Genomic DNA, 15,122 nt, shown 5'->3' with positions numbered 1-15,122 from the left:
GACCTCTGAACTAATGGCAAAAATTGGACATGATCATGTATTTTCTATGTCCAGTTCTGCACATACATGCAGTTGTGGATCTGAATTCCCTTTTGCTGACCCCTAATGGTGTTTGGTGTAGATTATGAGCTCTGGGAGCTAGGGCTTGTTGTTTAGACACATTCCTGACTCAGGCAGATGCTAAATAAACATATTCTCTCATGAGAGCTGTGCCCAGGAGCACTGCACAGACACCAACCAAAAGTGCCCACAGCTGTTTTTCTTTCAAAATCACAAAGGCAGAAAGTGGCCCATTATAAAAGTCATGATCCACTTTGAAGCACACATTTTTAAAAAGAGTCGCCGTACCCAAGGTGAAACTATGTGCAATCATGGAGTATTGAGTAACAAGGATCTCCCCAAACATGGTGTTTAGTCAGCTCTTTAAACTGTGCACTAATAGTTTGTCCTCAGCATACAATGAGTACACATTCCATTTATAATTAAAAAGCTATTTTTACAAACATTTTTTCATGTTCTCAGTATTGGATTATAGCATCCCTACTATCTAATCTCTATAACTTTTCATCTATATTCATTTAATACAACTTAAAATAAAAGGAAAGAAGGAACACTGAAATAAAATCTGAATATGAATAAAAGGGGGAAATGTTAGATTGTATATATGGTAACAATAAATTTTTTAATGAAATTTTTTAAAAATCCAAAGTAGTACACTACATAAATAGTGAACCTTAAGTTAAATTCATGAATTTTAATTAATAGTACAATCATGGATGATGGATGCAATTCTCCTACTTGCAGTTGTAGGCACCTTTGGCTCCTTGGTGTGGTGGTTGACCATCTTCACCTGCCTCTTAGCTGGCCAGGGTAAGTCCAATAAACCAGAGGGTAGGAGTTGCAAGTCTGCTGAGGCTCAGGGCCTGGCTGTCACATGGACAGTCCAGAGATTCAGGTCTCCTGAGTATACACCAACTCCAGTGCCAACCACAGGTCCAGTAAAAGTAACAGAAGAGGCATGTGTAGAAAGGTCATATATGAGTCCAACTCCATCACACTCAGGAATACAAACTCCAAAGTAGAGCCAACTGATGTGGAATCTAAGCCCCCTCTTGATATAGAGGGGGACTGGACATAACCATCCCAGGGTCCACAGGATGGAGGAACAGAGTATGCATTAGAGTGGACTTACTGATATTCTACTATGGAACTATTGTGATTAGTAATGGAAAAAACTGTATCATTGATGCAGAGAAAGTGACCACAGTAGCTGCTCAGGGTAGGGAGAGGGAAGAAGAGATATGACGTGGGGGCACTTTCAGGACTTGGAGTTGTATGGGTGGTACTGCAGGGAGAGATGCTGGGCATTGTATGTGCTGCCATGGCCCACTGGGTGGACTGTGGGAGAGTGTAAACTACAATGTAAACCACTATCTATGTGGTGCAGCAGTGCTCCAAAATGTATTTAAAAATGTATTCCAAAATGCAATGAATGTGCCACAATGATGAAAGGGTTGTTAATGTAGGAGAAGTGGGGTGAGTGGGGTGGGGGTATATGGGGGCCTCATTTTTTTAATGTAACAAAAAAAAAGAAAATAATAAAATTATAAAAAAGCACTTTCCTCAATTGTAACAAATGTCTCAAATCACATCAAGGAGTTGTTGGTGGGGTGGTAAGGGGAATCCTGTATTTTGTGCATGATTGTTCTGAAAACCCATAAAATCCCTAATAAAGGTGAAAAAAAAATCTCTCCGGACAGAAATCCATGCATACCTGGACACACAGAAACCCAGTTATGCATGATGCATGCACACACATGGATACACACACACACACCTCCTCCTTTTTCCCTCCCTTCCACCCGTAGACCATGTCCTCTTCTGACCCTACCTGTGCCCTTCCCACTGCCTTGTAGAGAGCCCTTGCTGCTGAGCCCATTGGGTAGAGGAGGCTGCTCTCATTGCCCCTCCCTGCACAGAGCAGCTCCATCCTCTCCTCCTGCTACTCTCTAGACCAAGGTGCCTGGCTGGGCCTTCACCAGGACTGTAGGCATTTATGCTGTTGACAGGGGGGCCAGATGGCCAAGCCACGTGGGAGCCGAGAGGCACAAGTGAGAGACAGGGACAGAATTCAGGGAGGAAAAGCAAGCTCAAAAGAGGAGAGGCCTGAACACTGTGTGTGAACTGCTCAGGTCCCTCTGGAGGCTGCTTAAGCCCTGGACCAACATGGGCATAGTTGGCATCTCCTCAGCATTCACTGGGCTGTTCTTATTGTCACCAGCCCATCAGCCTATACTGCTGCATGAGTTTTAGAATGGAGGGGGTCTTAAACACCTGATTGTCAAAAACATCATTGTTATAGAAGCTCATTGTTTCCTAAACAGAGGGGGGCATTAGACAACCACTCCTAGCCTAATTCTTTCCACCAAACCTGCTGGTTAGCATCTGCATCTGTAGGGATTGGGGACCATGTCTTGATCACTCGATACAATGCCAGTGCCAAAAACCCAATCAGCATCTGCCTTTGGGGATGTGATGATGCCAAAATGGGCACATCTTAGCAGAAAATTTTCTGTTGGACTTTATATAAAGCAGCTCTTCCTGGTGGTCACTGTCAGATTGATGTATGGGGAATATACCTTTTGGCCTGTTTATCTGTTATAGAATAATAAATGGAATGGATTTATAGAATCTGTCCAGCAAGGATGGAAATATGATAGGGCCTTAAAAAGGAATAAAGTTCTGATACATGTGACAACATGGATGAATCCTGAAGACATGTTATGTGAAAAAAGCCAGAAACAAAAGCACAAATATTGTATGATCTCACTGATATGAAATAATTAGAATAAGCAAACCCAAAGTCAGAAACTAGAATACTGGCTATCAGGGAATGGGGTGGGGATAGGGAATAGGAAGATAAGGCTTAAACTGCACAAAACGTTCCTGTTTGGGTTGAATGTAAAGTTTTGGTAGTAGGTGGTGGTGATGGTAGCACTACATTTTGGATGTAAGTAACATCTCTAAAATATAGATCCAATTTTGGTTATGAAGGGAAATGTTAGCTTGTATAGAGAACAATAAAATAATATATTTTAAAAATCCATGGCACTGCATGACACAAAGAATGAACCCTAAGTTAAACCATGAAATATAATCTATAGTTCAATTTTATAAAATTGCCATCAATTTTAACAAATACACCATACCAATGCTAGGTGTCAATAAGAGGGTGGCATATGGGAATGTTGTATTTCATGCATGATTGTTTTGGAAACCAAATGTTTCTCGATTTAAAACATATATGAATAGAGAGTAGGATCACACATAGGAAGATATTTCCTGTCTAGATTTTGAAATTTCACTCAGCAGAAGTCCACTGAGAAGCTTGTATAACCTTTTTTTAAGATTTATTTTTTTAATTTCTCTCCCCTTACCCTCCTCACCAGTTGCCTGCCCTCTGTGTTCATTCACTGTGTGTTCTTCTGTGACCGCTTCTACCCTTATCAGCGGCACCGAGAATCTGTGTTTCTTTTTTGTTGCATCATCTTGTGCCAGCTCTCCGTGTGTGCAGCACCATTCTTGGGCAGGCTGCACTTTCTTTCATGCTGGGCAGCTCTCTTATGCCAGATAGCAAGTTACTACCAATCCAGGAGTTTCTGTGGGTCAGGAGTCTGCTAGGTTAGCTGGGTTGTCTGCTCAGGGTTTTACCAGGAAGAAATCAAGTGGTCCCCAGGGCTGTTTTTACCTGAGATTCTAGGGGGAGTTCACTTCTTCCATCATTCAGGAGCTTGGCAAACTGGGTGTTTCTTTCTCTTACTCTCCACATGTCCCTCGATCTTCAGGGCAGCAGTGGCATCTGGAGTCCTTCTCATGCTTCCCATCTCCCTGACATCATCTTCCTCACTTCTTAGCATTTTAGGCCCATGTGACTGCACTGGATGCCTCCTCCTCCTTAGAGTTTTTGAGCACACAGCGCCTCATCAGCCTGCAGCAGTTTGACTTACAGTTGCCCCTTCCCAGCTGAATGTCCTATGCCTCCTGCCTTCCAGTCCACAGCTCACCAAGTGTCTTAAGATCTCTGTCTGTGACCCCACCATGACCTGTATCTCCACTTTTTTCCTTGGAAATTTCCAAAAATCTGCTTGCTGCCAAATTCACGGCCAAACCAGCCCAGGTCTCCTAACCTGGAGATACCTGTCACCCCCTACTTCTTATTTTTTTGACATTTTCATTGATGTATATAATTCATACATGAACATACACAATAATGTATAGTAAAAGTTGTGAACTTACAAAATAAACATGCATAACATCATACAAGGGCCACATCCATCATCCCAATACCTTGCATTGTTGTGATACATTTGTTACAAACCATGGAAGAGCATCGCCAAATACTATCACTACTGTTGATATCCTACACCAACACATTCTTCCCCCAACCCACCTCATTTTTAAAATTATATTTTTGTAACAGATGTTGTGAACTTACAAAACAGTCAGGCACATGAGTAAAATTCCCATACAACACCCCTTCACCAACACACCACACCATGGTGGAATATTTGTTAGATTATGAAATAATATCATCAGATTATTACCACCAACCATAGTCCACAGCATACATTTGGCACATTTTTTCCATTCCCCCATTATCAACACAGTGTATCTTTGATATTAATGAAGAATATTACAGTATTGCTGTTAACCACAGTCCATAGGTCACACCAACTGTATTTTTCCCATGCTTCTCCATATCCAAACACCCTGCAACAGTGATGTACATTCACTCTAGCTCACAGGACACTCTTGTATCTATACCACCAACCACAATTCTCATCCACCTCTGAATTCAGTGTTATTCAGTACCAAGATTATTCTCTGGCTTTCTTTCAACTGGCATTTACTTCCCCAGACTGTCCTTTTCAATCACAATCACATTTGTAGACCAGCTGCTACTCACTATGTGTTACCCTCAACTCTATCCACTTCCACACTTTTACAGTCAAATTAATTGAAACTTCTATATGAATTAAGCAACAGAAGTTTTTCTCAGCCCTCCTCTTATCTCCTAATAACCTATATTCCAGATTTTAACTGAATGCATTTATTATTCATACTTAGTTCATATTAATGAGACCATGCAATATTTGTCCTTTTGTGTCTGGCTTACTTCACTTAGCATAATGTCTTCAAGATTCATCCATGTTATCATGTCTCCCAATTTCATTTCTTCTTATTGCAGCATAGTCTTCCATCAAATGTCTATACATTTTCTTTATCTATTCATTGGTTGATGGGCATTTGGGTTGATCCCATCTTTTGGCAACTGTTCATAACACCAGTATGTGGTGATGCAACTAGAAAAAGACATTGAATAAAAGGGGGAAATGGTAGAGACAAATGAGTTTATATGGCTAAGAGACTTCTAAGTGAGTCAGGAGGTCATCAGAAGGGGCGCGCTTACACACATCTCAGCAGGAACTCAGAGACAGTCAAAGTAGATACAATCCCAAGTAGGGTGTTCCTGATGGCAATGGAGACACCCAGGTCCTATGGTCATCACAAATGTCTCTGGAGTTCAGTGCCTCACCAGTGGGCCCTACTTTGAATTTGTGCTCCTGAGTGTGACAGAGTTGGACTCAGGTGTGTCCTCTCTGCACATGCCTCTTCTGTCACTTTTACTGAACCCATGGTTGGTGCTGGGGTTGGTGTATGCTTTAGAGACTTGAATCTCTGGACTGGTCATGTGCCAGCTGTGCCCTGAGCCTCAGCAGAGATGTAGCACCTACTCTCTGATTCATTGGACTTGCCCATGTTGGCTAACAAGGAGGTGGGGATGGTCAACCACCACACCAGGAAACCAAGAGAATACAACTGCAAGCAGGAAAGTTCCATTCATCAGCTAGGTGGGATCTAAGTCCCCTCTTGAGTTAGAGGTGGGGTGGGCATGCCATCCCAGGGTCCTTAGGATTCAGGAATAAAACATGGATTGGGGGGATGTACTGGTATTCTATTATAGAATCACTGTGACTCTAGCAATGGAAGAAACTGTATTATTGATGTGGAGACAGTGACCATGGTAGTTGCTGAGGGTAGGGAGAGGGAAGAAGAGGTGTGATATGGGGGCATTTTCAGGACTTGGAGTTGCCCTGAATGATATTGCAGGGACAGATGCAGGACATCATATATTCTGCCATAACCCACTGAATGGACTGGGAGAGAATGCAAACTACAATGTAAACTATAATCCATGCTGTGTGGCAGTGCTCCAAAATGTGTGCAATGAATGTGCCACACTGATTTAAGAATTTGGTGATGTGGGAGGATTGGGGGGGTGGGGAGTGGGGGTATATGGGATCCTCTTATATTTTTTAATGTAACATTTTGTATGCTCTATGTATCTTAAAAAAATTTTTTTTAAGTCTATTAAAAAAATGAACACCACTATAAACATTGGTGTGCAGATGCCTGTTCATGTCATAAATGTTTTAGTTCTTTTGGATATATTCCTAGTAGAGGAATTGCTGGATCATATGACAGTTCTACAGTTTGCTTTCTGAGGAATCACTAAACTGTCCTCCACAGAGGTTGCACCATTTTACAATCCCACCAACAGTAAAGGAGTGTTCCTGCTTCTTCACATCCTCTCCAGCACTTACTGTTGTCTGTCTTTTAAATAATGGCTATTCTATGCGGTGTGAGACGATCCTCATTGTTGTTTTGATTTGTATTTCCCTAATAGCTACGATTATGGAATTTTTTTCATGCACTTTGTGGCCATTTATATTTCCTCTTTGAAGAAATGCCTATTTAAATCTTTTCCTCATTTTTAAATTCAGTTACTTGCCCTTTTATTGCTGAGTTGTATGATCTCTTTATATAGAATGGAAATCAAATGCTTACTGGATATTTGGTTTCCAAATATTTTTTTCCCATTGAGTGGGCTGTCTTTTCACCTTCTTGATGAAGTCCTTTGAATCACAGAAGTGGTTAAGTTTGAGGAGGTCTCATCTTTCCATGTTTTCTTTCATTGCTCATGCTTTCAGGGTATGGTGTATGAATCCACCACCAACACCAGGTCTTGGAGATGTTTCCCTACATTTTCTTCTAGGAGCTTTCTTCCTTTAATTTGTACGTCTTTGATACATTTTGAGTTACTTTTTGTATAAGATGCAAGATAGGTCCCCTCTTTCTTTCTTTTGGCTAGATATCCAGTTCTCCCAGCACCATTTGGTGAATAGACTGTTCTGCCCCAGCTAGGTGGGTTTGACAGGCTTGTTAAAAATCACTGGGTCACAGATGAGTGGGTCTGTTTTTAAAGCATCACTTCAGTTCCACTCGTCTATGTTTCTATCTTTATACCAGTATCATGTGGTGTTGTTGTTTTTTTAAATCAGCGTAGCTAAGTAACATGATTTAAAGTCCAGAAGTAAGAGTGCTCCAACTTTGCTTTTCCATTTTAAGATGTTTCTGGTTATTCAAGGCCTTTTATTTTTCCGAGTAAATTTGATAATTGTGTTTTCCATTTGTTTAGTAAATGATGGTGTAATTTTTGGGGGGATTTCATTCAATCTGTATATCAATTTTGGTAGAATTGACATCTCAATGACAGATAGACTTCCAATCTATGAGTGTGAATGTTCTTATAATTATCGAGGTCTTGTTAAATTTCTTTTAGCAATGCATTGTAGTTTTCTGAAAACAAGTGTTTTATATCCTCAATTAAATTACTAAATATTTGATTCTTTTAGTTGCTATTATTAATGGATTTTTTTTCCTGACTTCCTCTTCAAATTGTGCATTACAATTGTATAGAAACACCACTGATTTTTGCTTATCAATCTTGTATCCTGACACTGTAATGAAATCATTTATTAGCTCTAGCAATGTTGTAGATTTTTCAGGACTTTCTAGGTATGGGATCATATCATCTTCAAGTAGTGAAAATTTGACTTCTTCCTTTCTGATTTGGATGCCTTATTTCTTTCTCTTGCCTGATTGCTCTAGGTAGAACCTCTAGCACTATATTGAACAACAGTGGTGACTCTGGGCATCCTTGTATTGTCCATGATCTCAATGGGAATGCTTTCAGTATTTTAACATTGAGTACAATGTTAGCTGATGGTTTTTCATATATGGCCTTTATCAAGTTGAGAACGTTTCCTTCAATTACCATCTTTTGTAGTATTTTTTATGAAGAACGGATGCTGTATTTTGTCAAATGCCTTTTCTGCATCAATCAATAAGATCATAGGATTTTTCTTCCTTGATTTACTTATATGGTGTATTATGCTGATTGATTTTCTTGTGTTACACCACCCTTCCATGCCTGATACAAAACCTACTTGATCATGATAATTCTTTTAATGTGTTGTTGGATTCAATTAGCAAGTATTTATTCAGGATTTCTGTATCCATGTTCATTAGAGAAATGGCTCTGTAATTTTCTTTTTAAAATATCTTTATCTGGCTTTGGTATTAGGGTGATATTGGCTTCACAGACTGAGTTTGGTAGTGTTCCTTCTTGTTCAATTTTTTGGCAGAGCTTGAGTAAGACTGGTATTAAATTTTCTTTTTTTTTTAAAGATTTATTGATTTATTTCTCTCCCCTCCCCCCACCCCTCCACCCTGGTTGTCTGTTTTCTGTGTCTATTTGCTGCATCTTCTTTGTTCGCTTCTGTTGTCAGCAGCACAGGAATCTGTGTTTCTTTTTGCTGCATCATCTTGTGTCATTTCCCCGTGTGGGTGGCTCCATTCTTAGGCAGGCTGCACTTTCTTTGGCGCTTGGGTGGCTCTCCTTACGGGTCTCACTCCTTGTGCGTGGGGCTCCCCTATGCGGAGGACACCCCTGCGTGGCAGGGCACTCCTTGTGCACATCAGCACTGAGCATGGGCCAGCTCCACACAGGTCAAGGAGGCTGGGGGTTTGAACCGCGGACCTCCCATGTGGTAGATGGACGCCCTAACCACTGGGCCAAGTCCACCGCCCTTAAATTTTCTTTGAATGCTTGGTAGAACTCACCTGTGAATCGATGTGGTCCTGGGCTTTTCATTTGGGGGAGTTGTTTGATGACTGTTTCCATCTCTTTGCTTGTGACTGGTTTGTTGAGATTTTCTATTTCTTCTATGATCAGTGAAGGATGTTCAGATGTCCCTAGGAATTTTTCCACTTCATATACATTGTCCAGCTTTTTGGTACACGGTTGTTCAAAGTATCCTCTTATGATCTCTTTTATTTCTATGGGGTCAGTAATAATGTCATTTTCAGTTTTTATTTCATTTCTTAGCAACATTTTTTTTGTCAGTCTAGCTAAGGGTTTCTCAATTTTTTTACTCTTATCAAAGAACCAATCTTTGGTTTTTGTTAATTCTATTTTTTTTTATGTCAAATCATTTATTTCTGCTCTAATCTTTCTTATTTCATTCCTTCTATTTGCTTTGGGATTAGTTTGCTGTTCTTTTTCTAGTTCCTCCAGTTATGGAGTTAGGTCATTGCTTTTATCTCCTTTTTCTTTTTTACTGTAAGCTTTGAGGGCTATACGTTTCTCTCTCAACACTGCCTCCATTGCATCCCATAGGTTTTGATGTTGTATTCTCATTGTCATTTGTCTTGTGATATTTATTGATTTCTCTCAAAATTTCTTCCTTACACTGATTATTTAAACTTATGTTAACTAATCTCCATACATATATGAATTTTCCATTTTCCTGCCTCTTATTGATTCATACCCCACTCTTCCTATAGTTTTTAAAGCTTCTGCTCACTGGCTTCCTGGCTTCCTCCTCCCAAGGAGTTCATTTCCTGTTTCATTCCCAGGCCCCTGCCTCCTGTCTCCCAAATTTTTTCAGACTCAAGCCTGAAACACACCTCATACTCTTCTCTCTGTTCCTCCCTTGATGACATTGTCATGTGCAGAGCAGGTCACCTCACCCACTTATAAATGTGCGTGCTGACAGGATGCCCAATGGGGCAGTGGTGAAGGGTGATAAGTTAATGAGGAGACATCTTTTTGCTGCATCTCACGATGTGAGCAGTCACATGAAGTTTTGCCTAAGCATTTTATGTGCTGCAGGACACTCACTAAGGTCCAAGCAGGCTCCCAGGAACTTACAGTTTCTGAGGTTCTGCAGATAAAAGGGACACCACAATAATGATACTTGTAAGATGCTTTGTAGGCTTCAGAGACTATTTTTGAGCTCTTTGCCCAAAGCAAGAGTTCTTTACTGATATAGGTGCACTTTTTCTCCTCCCAGCAGAGAGGAGTCCAAGAAGTTAACACCCTGTCTTTGGAGCTTAATTCTGAGCTCTTCCTATACTGTGCACCCTCAGAGCTACTCATCACTGCTGGTGAACAGAGGACTGGTGCAATGTAAAAACACAGGTGGGTAGGTGGGTGGACTGATACAGGCTTAATGCTTTCAAAGTACAAACTTAGAGCAGTGCTCTGAATTGCTTGACTAACTGATGTCAAACATTTATAGGAGGCTCAAGGATGGTGCTCAAACTAAATGTTTTATGGGATAGAGAGGAAAAATAAAAGAAGAGGTACTTTATTTTCACTGTGGGCCTGGATGTGTGTGAGAGGAAAAGAGACATGGCACAAAAGTGGGTATTATGGGGTCACAGGTCAAAAATACTTCAGCACAGTGTGCTGATATCTGCACTGGATTTGGAATGCACAAAACATCAATTGGTGGACAGAGAGTTACATGAAAAGGATGCAGAGAAAAACTTTGTAGGCTTCACAGGTCCACAGACAGGGCAATTGTGCTACAAAATAGACTACACCTTCCTTACTTTGCCAAAGTGCTATTGGTGCAAGGTATTGGAAATGGGTTGGCATATAATGAGAATTTTATTTGGGGTAAAAGCTTACAATTCCATGGCATGAAATGTCCAGATCCAGGCACTATCAGAGAGACTTTCTCAGAAATGCAGCTACTGGTGATCCTGGCATGCTGCCATGTGGAAATCAGGCATCTGGCAGGGCTCCTCTCCTCAGACTGGAGCTGCTCCATGGGCGCGTCCCCCCAGGGACTGTGTTCTGTACCTCTGTGTTCTGCTGATTGGTGACTCTGAAACCTCTCCCAGCCTCAGGCCTTTTCTGTGCATCTGCAGCTGTAGAAGAACCTGGAGTCCTCCTCTCTCTACTTTCTCCTTTCTCTCACATGGGAGGATCAAAAGTGTCCTTTTTCTTTGTGTCTCTTCCTCTGAGTCTCCACTTACATAAGGCCAAGCTGGAGGGTGGCAAAGTGACCTGTGTCAGGCCTCACTGAAGCAGTGCAATTAGAGGCGATCCTGTCTGGGCAGCCTCACAGCAGTTCTTCCCAGACTCTGTGTGTGTGTGGGGAGGGTATCAGGTGGTCAGGCCCTGGGCAGGAGCAGGCTCTTGGTGGGATGGGATCCTGGTGGGCCTCTATGTTCAGACCCAGATCATGGTTGGCAGGGAGGGGAGTGCTGGAGTGGCCATCATCTGCCCAGATGTTAATCAGCAGCTGTCACCTCCTTTCCTGATGGGCTGGAACTCTCTGGAGGTGGGGTTGTGTGTCAAATATGGGGAGATGAATACCATGTGGGATCACCCCCTGTGGTGAGGGCCAGGGAAGGACCTGATGCCTCCAGGCCTGACACCTGGGCATTGTCTTTGCAGAGCTCCACCCAGGAAACTGCTGAGGTGCTGGACAAGAGAGTCATCTACACCATGTCACCATGCAAGGAGCTGGGGCACCACACTGACAGCAAGGGTGAGTACATGGAGACATGAGAGAGGGTGCACAGCGGTCTCCACACTCAGGGTCCAAGGCCAGTACAGGAGGGCTCCAGGACCCCAGCCTGGCAACTCCCAAGGCTCCTTCCCAGGGTTTCCTGATTATTGGTCCAGGGTCCCACTCCCAAAAGTATCTGACCATACCACTTTCCCATCACCCAGTCCTTCCATTGGTCATGAGGAGCTACTTTCCCTGCATTTGTAGTAACACAGAAAAGACACATAATGTTTCCACTGCAGACACCCTTTTGACCTGCACCCCATGAAGCCCCCACCATGGCAGCCTGCACACCTCCATCCTCCACTGGAGGAAGTATGCCTGGCCTGGTGTACCGCACACACACAGCAGCCCATGGTGCCGTCAGGTCCCACTCGCAGCCAAGTGCATCAAGCACCCAGCAGATCTCCCACATCATCTCGTGGGGCTCCAGAAAGCTCATCATCTTTATCCTCCATGTCATGTCACATGACCATGGCTGGGCCCCTGGGGGCCCACTGGGTCATTCCTCCCCCACTGGTGCTGCTGCTTGCAGGTGCACCCTAGGCACAGGTGATGCTGGATGAAAGCAAAAAAAAAATCCTCCAGGTGCTCAGCTGGCCCTGGCTGTTGGCAGCAGGGGAGCTGGGCCTCCCCCTGCAGGGCAAGTTCTGCTGCTCGCCCCTGGGGATGGCCTTACCCTTGCAAACAGTGGGCAGAGAAGTGCTTCCTTCAGGGCCTCCATCCCCACTGCAGGTGATGTGGGAGGAGGCAGTGACCACAAGGCCAAGCAGGGGACCCTCCTGAAGATGCTCCTTGGGGCAGGGCCTGGTGGCCTGGCTGGGCTTCACCCAGGCCATCCAGGGCTGCTGGTGCACACGAGGCAGGGCCAGGGGCCCTGTGGGTGAAGCTGACTTCTTGGAGGCTCCCATCTCTGGTGTGTGCTGGCTTTCTGGGCCCTCGTCCATGAAGGCCTGGCTGAGGCTGGTCCTCCACAGGAGAGGAGAGCTGCAGGGCTGACTGGGACAGGGGGGAAGCTCTGGTGGGAGAGCACAGAGGTGGGCTTCTCCCACTCCTGGTCTGGCAGGGGGCTGGCATATGTGTTGCTCAGGCTCCAAGCCTCCCTCCCTGAATTCTGGTCCTTCTCCCTGTGTTGAAGGACTGTAGACAAGCAATCAGGGGGGAGAAGGCAGGTTCGCTGCCTCTTTGCTGCCTGGGCTGGGCAGACATGCTGTGCTGCTCCACGTGGTGTGGGGAAGGAGGGCGGCTGTGCCTCTGGCCATGTGAGGGCTGGTTCTGCTGGGCGCTGGTGGAGGTCTCCTGCTCCCATCTGCTGTGGCCCAGCAAGAGATAGACGGCCATGATCTCGTCATGTTTCACATCTCTCAAGGACTCCTGTATCTCTTCCATTTTGTAGCCCATGGTAACTATCATTGCTGTCTGGTGGGGATCCTGGCAATCTGGGAGGGGCTCCACATATGCCTTCAATTCTCTGTGCTCACAGTCCGTACTTACTCATGGGTTGCTCATCACATTCTGGCAGCCTGTCCTCTTACAGGGATCCACCGTCAGGCACTTTCTGAGGAGATTCCTACAATCCACAGCCAGGTGGTCTGGAATGGGGAGCTCCCTGCTGAGCACCTGCTCCCACAGGGCCTGGAAGCTCTGGCAGCAAATGGGAGATCCCCACTGGCCATGGTGTATAGAATTACCCCCAGCCTCTAGACATCGACAGCAGGCCCATCATATGTGTGCTCCTTAAATATTTCAGGGGCAGTATAATAGGGAGTGCCACACAGGGTTGTCAGCTACTGGTCGATGTTAAATATATTACTCAAGCCAAAATCAGCAAGTTTGACATTCACAGCAGCATCCAAAAGCAAGTTATCTGCTTTCAAGTCCCTGTGGGAAATAAATTTCCGGTAACAGTACTGGATGGCAGATATGACTTGGTGAAATTTCCCTTGGGCTTCCTGTTCTAATAGAGGGCCCTGGGCTACCAGGTAGTTAAAGAGATCACCTCCACTGGCATACTCCATCATGAGGTAGAATTCCTTGTTCTCAATAATTTCAAACAGCTGGATGATTTTGGGATGGCTCAACGTCTTCATTTTGCTGACCTCTCTGGAGAGCATGAGGAGCCTGCTGGGGTCTTCATCTTTCTGTATGGTTTTCACAGCCACCTCATGGCTGGTGAGGATGTGTCATGCTAATTTTATCAGAGAAAAGGCCCCCTTTCCTATAGTTCTCAGGAACCGATAGTTCTTGAGGTGGGTCTCCTCCTCAGCACTCATGGCTGCGAGAGCCTACAGCATGCTGGAGTTTATGCTGGGCTGGAGGACTGCTGACTCTAGGCAGACTTTCCAAGGGGAAGAGGTGGTGACAAGATGGTCAAAATCACCAATGCCACAAACTCTTCCAAAGTCTACCTGAATAACTGATCTAACAACAACAAAAAGAAATCAAATTCTAGAAAAAAATAAACAAAATAAATAAGAAAATAAAAAAATAAACACGAATAAAAGAAAAAGGAAAAGATTTTTAAAAACAGGCAAAAGAAAAAAGCAAAATAATTTTTTAAAAAAGGAAAGAATAAAGAAAACAAAATCTGGAAAAAAGAATTAGGACAAAAAGAAAAAAATAAGAAACAAAATAACAGAAGAATCCACAAATGAGAAATAAACTGGCTAAGAGCAGTCCTAGTCCCACAGGTCACCAAAAACAGCTTCCTGGGTAAGTGGACCCTGAGCTTCAGGTGCAGGGCCTTGTAAAGGGGCGCAGAGTTCCAGCACAATGGCTCCTTGTGAGGTCATCACAAGAAATGGACCAATCCAGGTTGTGGTCATCCTCAGGGGTTTCTCCTCATATTCTGGTCTCAGAAAACCTCTACACTTGCCACAAAATTACTGAGGATCCCACAGAGCTATAGGCTTATCTGGCTTACAGCTCTCTCTAGTTCCTTATCAGAAATTAAAATCTAGAATGCCACAGTGGCTTCTACATTTCTAGTTTGAAACCTTAATGATATATGGTTTTGAAAGAGCTCAGTATATCTACATTGCAAATATCCAATTCCTTTTTCTATAACTCTACATGCTGTGACTCACAGTGATCCACAACTAAAGTGATAGCATGGTTTTCTCTGAAAATGTTCTGTTACTTATAGCATAATAAAGTAAATTATTGGTATCTATAATGCTGAGGGAGATTGCCTTCATCCTATTTTCATTCCTTACTTTCAGTTTTGCCCAGTTCTTTGTTGTAGATGTCTCCTTTCCACAAGCCAGAAAACTCACCGGAAGGTCCTTTTTCCTGTCCTTACAAGTAGAGAGTGAAGCTGTGCATGAAGAAAGTAAGTCTACCCTTTCTTCT

Source organism: Dasypus novemcinctus, chromosome 29 (genome assembly GCF_030445035.2).
Source record: "Dasypus novemcinctus isolate mDasNov1 chromosome 29, mDasNov1.1.hap2, whole genome shotgun sequence".
Lineage (NCBI taxonomy): Eukaryota > Metazoa > Chordata > Mammalia > Cingulata > Dasypodidae > Dasypus > Dasypus novemcinctus.
The sequence above is the reverse complement of the archived record's forward strand: the minus strand, read 5'-3'. Positions refer to the sequence as shown.